Source organism: Centroberyx gerrardi, chromosome 20 (assembly GCF_048128805.1).
Source record: "Centroberyx gerrardi isolate f3 chromosome 20, fCenGer3.hap1.cur.20231027, whole genome shotgun sequence".
NCBI classification, from domain to species: domain Eukaryota; kingdom Metazoa; phylum Chordata; class Actinopteri; order Beryciformes; family Berycidae; genus Centroberyx; species Centroberyx gerrardi.
The window spans coordinates 11,055,720-11,062,175 of NC_136016.1; the positions used below are offsets into that span (position 1 = coordinate 11,055,720).

The following is a 6,456-nucleotide window of genomic DNA, read 5'->3' on the forward strand; positions in this document are numbered from 1 at the left end:
GCAGGCGGGCCACCTCCTCCTCTCCGATCAGCCAGGCGTGAGACCTGAGGACGCCCAGCAGGCTGCTCACACACAGACCCTCCACACCGTTCCTGCTGGGACCTAAGTGGCCCCTGATGGTGGCGAAGGGGGAGCTCGCCGCCAAGCTCCACTTTTTCTGTCTCCCCATAGTTAGACTAAACAGTCAGTGAGCCTCTCCCCCATCCTAAGTAAAACACAGCGCCTGCCCATGCGGACAACACAACAGATTACAGTACATTACAGTCACTCTCTCATGCAGAACCTCCTATCTTACAGCAGCGATCATAGAGCTAGCTGGCCTCTATGGCTGAGTGAGCGGGGACTAGCAGTAGAGCAGTGGGCGTTTCCTCAGATAGATGTACATACGGCTAATGATATAAGGATCAATTACGCCCAGGGGAGCAGGCAGGCTGAATTAGCCACAGAGGATGGAGCTGGAGAGGGGGGGGGTGCCACCGGGCAGCACAGTCAGCCTCTACAGGGGATTGTTTGATAATCCAGAATGCTTCAACGGAAGCTGGATCTACTATAAAGCACACCAAGCTACCGGGGGAGCTTAGGGTCATATCGTGATTTATACTCTGAATAAATACATCCCACTAGGATTAAGCCAGCCATTAATATAGCCTAAACCAAGCTACTTGTATGAAAACTAGTCTAAGCCAACATATTTTCTAGGTGTAGATAAACCAGACTTTGTTGCATTAAGTACAAAGGCAAGAAGACCTTTTAATCGCTAAGGGTTGCATACTTTGGCAAGCCCCGCATTGTGTTTCAATCAAAACCCTCGCTGTCAGCCCAGAAAACCCAAACAAATACTTGAGTGTTATCTCTCCCATCAGAAATTCACACACGGAGATAGGCTGGTGCCTTGTGTGCCGGTAGCCACACAGCCGGTTGGATGGGCTTGCTGGTGGAAAGATCAGGCTCGTCGATGGACAGATAGAATAAGCCGGGGGGCATGACTGTGTGAGAACTGGGCCACTCTGAGATTGACAGATTGTGGAAAGCAGTCCTCTGCAGACGATTCTCAGTGTTCACTTTCTGGCCGAGCTGACATGTCAGGATGTCACAATTTTCAAATTAATGGTTGATAATAAAACTTGGAAATTTACGGAACCAACAAAAAACAACTTGGGATTAATTTTTGTATGATTGCAGCTTGACATTTTAGTGAAAACACATGGATTGAATCATGACACTCCATTTCTTGCATGTTCAACACCAACAAACCCACCAAAAATAGCATCTCACACCGTATACCTGATAAGCCATATCGTCATGAAAGCCGCCTAGTAAAATCAATGGTGTGAAAATCAATACAAGCCTTGGAGATGGATGTACACTAGCTACAAGCATCATTTCCACGGTGAGCCGTGAAAACACACACACACACACACACACACACACACAAAGTGTGAGGTTGGAAATGACATAATAGATTTTGCACACTTGTTATGCTCCTGTGGCGTATTCGATTAGCACCTGAGGTGACGTTTTGAGCAACCTGCTCATCATCAACAGCAGCTACAACAGCAACAGCTAGTTCACTAGCTCAAAATGTAATATCTGAGGTGTTAATAATGTAAACAAACAGGATTATACACATTAAAGTTACTATGATTATGATGCAATACTGTTTTCTTGGGCATAGTCTAGTTTTTTTTTTTGTTGGAGGGGGGATTATGTTCAATTATAAAATTTTAAAAAAGTAGGCCTGAATGAGATGCGTACAATGAATAACAATGCATTGAGCAAATATGGGCCACACACTACACATGGCAAGTAGCTTTGGTGTAAAAAGAGCCGTAGGCCTAGTTGCAAATGAAACTACTTTATTCAGGTTCAATCACATTCCACCCACTAAACCACAATTCTACTGTATAACCATAATTTTAAATTACTTTCTTACTAAGGTTTGGAAAAATTCCACACAGTTAACAGCCCCAACAGCAAATGTGTGGGCTCTACCTCTTCACTGTGGACTCCTCTCTCTCCAGTACCTTTTCTTTTTAGGCTTGGGAAAGGAGTATTTGTGTCGTTTTTTCTGTGGAAGAGAGAGCTTCTATTCTTCTTTGCAGATTGCTCTCTTGTTACCAGTGATCACAGTACAATGTCCTGCCACACAGATCAATGGCCTATTAAGCAGGGAACACGAAAGGGGAGGACGCATTGCTGACAGAAGACAGAGACACGTTTTCATTCCAACCACAGAGACAGATAGTGGACATCATTCCAGTTCCTATAAGCAATCTGTCAACCACTCATGTCAACAGCAGCGTGACAATACAAGTGAATACAGCTCAATATCTCCAGCTCAATATCTCCTAGTTGCCTCCAATTCAAACAGAGTTCTGTGAATAGACTAATCTGTACTTTGTAACCACAGCCTATTTTATTGGGTGTGAAAGAAAGGCTGTGTTCCTATCGTGAAAGACTGCATCTCGTAAATCTCTGAAATAATTGTCCACTTATTCCGTAGGATGTCAAAGGATCTAGCCATTCTTGCACTAGAACAAGTATTCATTATGGAAGAAGTCAGGGTGACATCTGATAAAGAGTTTCCATGGCGGAGAACTCCACTGCCATTACTGTTCAGACCGACTTTGACGAACCTGCCATGCTCACAGTGTTCAATCTGACCTCTGCTCCGAAATGAGGCTTATTTTCCAGGCATCGGGGTGGTTACTTTACTTCTGCTCTTTTGTGTGAGATGACCTTTGGCTAAAAGAAGATCTTTAAGAGATTTTGTCTGAGTCTTTGACAGAAACTAGTCAATGCCGGCATAAAAAGTGGTCGTCAGCAGTGACCCGTAGGAGTTTTGCTCGGCAGGCTGGTTGCCCAAGAGCTCCCGAGCCTCCAGGACTCCGGCTAACTAATCTGGAGCTGAGTGGATGGAACAAATTACTATTTGAAATGGATTTGGTCTGTGTTTCTGTGACTGATCGATTATGTCACGCACAAAGGAACCGCTAGAATTGCCCCCAAAGTGCTAACCATGGCTGTCTTTCACTCCGGGGATACTCCAAAATAAGGATAACCAACAATGGAAACAGAAAAGGATTTCGACTGAGCCTTGTAACTGAGCCATGTCTGGGATGTTAGGAGCCTAGAGAATTGCTTCCTTCATGTAGCTTTATTCAGTGACAGCACAGTCATTCAGTTTTAGGCTCAGCTCCTCTCTCCCTTCTTTCCTACCTTTGCTCGCTTCCTCTGCGGGGCCTTTACGTTGTTGTGTTGTCAACTTGTTGTCACTCCCATGTCTCTCAGCAGGAGGCCTTTAAGGACCCCTAATTAGACACTGATATCCTTCCTCTTACTCTCTATGCCACAGCAAGTTTTCTCACTATTCACTAAAACAACATACCAGGCTAGAAATACAATGGCTATGAAATTCTTTCATGAGATTGTTAGTCAAGTTCTTCATCCTATTTCATCACTTTTTTCCTTTGTAATGCACTACAATGGAGGCAGCATTCCCTTTCTACTATTTTTTGAAAAAGTGTGGCAGTTGCTGAGAGAGAATAATAGAGCATGGTGCAAATGTAGTCCAAAACGAGAAAAATAAAAGACCTCGAGAGCATTTCATCATGTCAAGCTACATTTCCACTGCAGTGACGAGCATGCCATCCTGGCATTATCCTGGAATCCCATTATACACTTCGATTCTTTCTCGGGAGCGCTGAATGTTAAACTATCTCAAATCCCTGTAAATCTTATGTAGAAACAGAGGGATCATGTGCGAGCTATGATAATAAAACACGCTGACATTTATTCAGCAGACTGCAGCCCACACACAAATAAAAAAGAATGCGCATACCATACATCATGTGGAATTGCCTTGTGTGAGTAAAGGTACCACAGGTAATTTACAAAAGTTGAGGGAGTGTGTCTGTGTGTATGCATGAGAGAGAGAGAGAGAGAGAGAGAGAGAGACACAGCGATAGAGGCAGAGAGAGAGAGCAAAAAAGTTCAAAATCTGAACAAAGTAAATGCCATGACGTGAACCAGTACCTGCTCTGTGCTGATTCCTGAAGAAGCCAACTGACAAATTGTAAACTAACTGCTGTTGTTATCAGTTAAGATGCTAAAATACCACTGCTGTGTGCCTTTGAGCAAGGCACTTAAACTCCACCAACTCCAGTCAGTGAGTAAAAATTCTTGATGAATACTGCAGTAATCAACAAAGACCAAATTGCAGTTGTAATGCCAAACTTGTATGACTGTATGCAACAGTGTGTGCGCTTGTGTGTCACACATGCTGATGATGCGTTCTACGCGAACAAACATTGTGCTCCCAGGTTTGACATTCATTTGAGCTGAATTTAATCAGATTCACAACAAAGTGGGGTATCTTAATGAATCGCAACACCACACTGTGTTGCACTGAGCCATATGAGAGCAGACATCTGCTCAGTTGTAAAGTTGGCAGACATCTTCATTAGCATCAGCCACATGCAACTCAGTGTAAGCTAACAAACACAAAAAACGCATGCTTACGCAGAGAGACACGCGCACACACACACACAACACACACACACACACACACACACATCTTCTGTGTGAGAGAGCTTGTCAAGTGTTTACTCTTCACCGCTGCAATGAGCCAGTCCTGGTCTACCACAGGAAGTTGAGGGATCTGACACCCTGCCAGCCCAAAACAATAGGGAACGGCTTTCATCCAACCCACAACACACACACACACACACACACACACACACACACACAGAGCCATACACAAATGGAGCAGGGGCACTATAGAACTGAGATGAAACCAGATCCAAGCCTCAAAAATGCTGGTTCTTTGCAGGAGATGTTTGTGTCAATAGTGTTCCTGTCATCAGAAGTCTCCTTGATTGCATTGCATTGGGTCAGAAATGGCTCCAGGTTCCCTAAGTGGGGTTCAGGGACCACCAGGGGTCCTTGAGGGGGTTTCAGGAAGTCCCCAATAAAATGAGGAATAGTTTAGTGTCACAATTATTTCATTCACTAGAATCTAGTACAATGAGACGAGGACTGTTTTCACTCTCCCCACATTCAGTATAGATGTCATATCCAACAACAACAAATTTCTCAGATGGGGTTCACTGCCACAAAAATCTTATCAACAGGGGGTCTGTGGTCTAATGCATATTTATTTGTGGGTCCTTGACAAGAACAAGTTTTGGAGCCCCGGCTGTATAGTACATGTCTGGTTCAAGAGGAAAAATTGGCTGTTAAGACTTTTGACAAATCACAGTTGAGTGGAGGAAGCACTTTCCTACCTGCTCATGACTGATGGAAACACCACAGCAGGACACCACACCTCAAAATCTTATGATTTGGAAAGACACTGCAGGGGCTTAAACCCTTCAACTGTGAATAGCTGCTAGATACTACTTTTGTAGTTGTTGCTTGTCAGACTTAAAAGTGGTCGCATAGCGCATGAGGAAGTACAGGACCACTTTGTCCTGTAAACAACAGAAAAGCTTCATCAGTGAGGTAAAGATGTGTAACCCAGGAGCCCTAATATTATACCTGGTGTGCCCTCACATTACGCTAGCCGGCGCTGGCACCCGTCCCTGCAGGTCTCACTCACACACACTCCAGGCAAGGTCAAAGAAACATGTGACAGAAGTAAACACCATCTGAACCACGCTGCTCAAATAGAGGTCAACCTTGTGGTGACTACAAGGCAATACAAATGAGGGCGGGGAGGGGAGGGGGGGATAACCTACAATTCACAACGAGGCCGAGGTGCGCTGCTCAAGGAGTTGTTTGTCAGCGGCTGTATTAGCTGCAGTGACAGGCCAAAGACAATGCTGTCAGCTCTTATGCAATGTTACCTTCAGGGAGGACCGACTGCGCCAGTTGGGACAGTTCCCAGTAGAGGGAGGGACTGCTTGGATCCTCGTTGTTTTGAGTCCCTTGGGGTGGGGACCGCATAATGCAGGTGCGGTGCTGCTGCTGCTGCTACTAGATTATCTACGGTAAGGTGTGTGTGTATGTGTGTGTGTATGTGTATGTGTGTGTATGTGAGGAGAAAGGTAGAGCGGGAGGATGGGGAGGAAACTGAGGGAGGGAGGACCAGCACAGCTAGCAGTTTCACTAGCCGCTAACTGCAGTTGGGACAACGCCCATATCAGCTTGGATTTAATGTGTGCAGCCTAGTCCTGCACAAGGTGCATAAAACTTAGCCAGCCAGTACGCAAGCAAAGAAACTGGGCTGTTGTGAGTGAGAGTTTCGAATGCTCATAACGCTTACTGCCTGCTGAATAGTGCAATAATATGCAGTGGGAACTGGCTTTAAAAAATACTATCAGCACAATCTCAATCCAGAATGCACAAACCTGACTTGTTCGGTGTGGTTGATTTAAACTCTGAAGTGTTTCTAACTTCAGTCGGTTCATTTGGGGAGGTGAGAACATGCCGGTCTTCAGTGTGCAGTACGCAGCC

General features: G+C 44.9%; 1 protein-coding gene across 1 annotated transcript in view; it reads right to left on the reverse strand.

Annotated features, from left to right (window-relative positions):
• Window positions 1–6,456, reverse strand: part of tanc2b (tetratricopeptide repeat, ankyrin repeat and coiled-coil containing 2b) — an 81,854-nt gene that overhangs the window by 66,817 nt on the left and 8,581 nt on the right. The gene's annotated exons all lie outside the window — the stretch shown is intronic.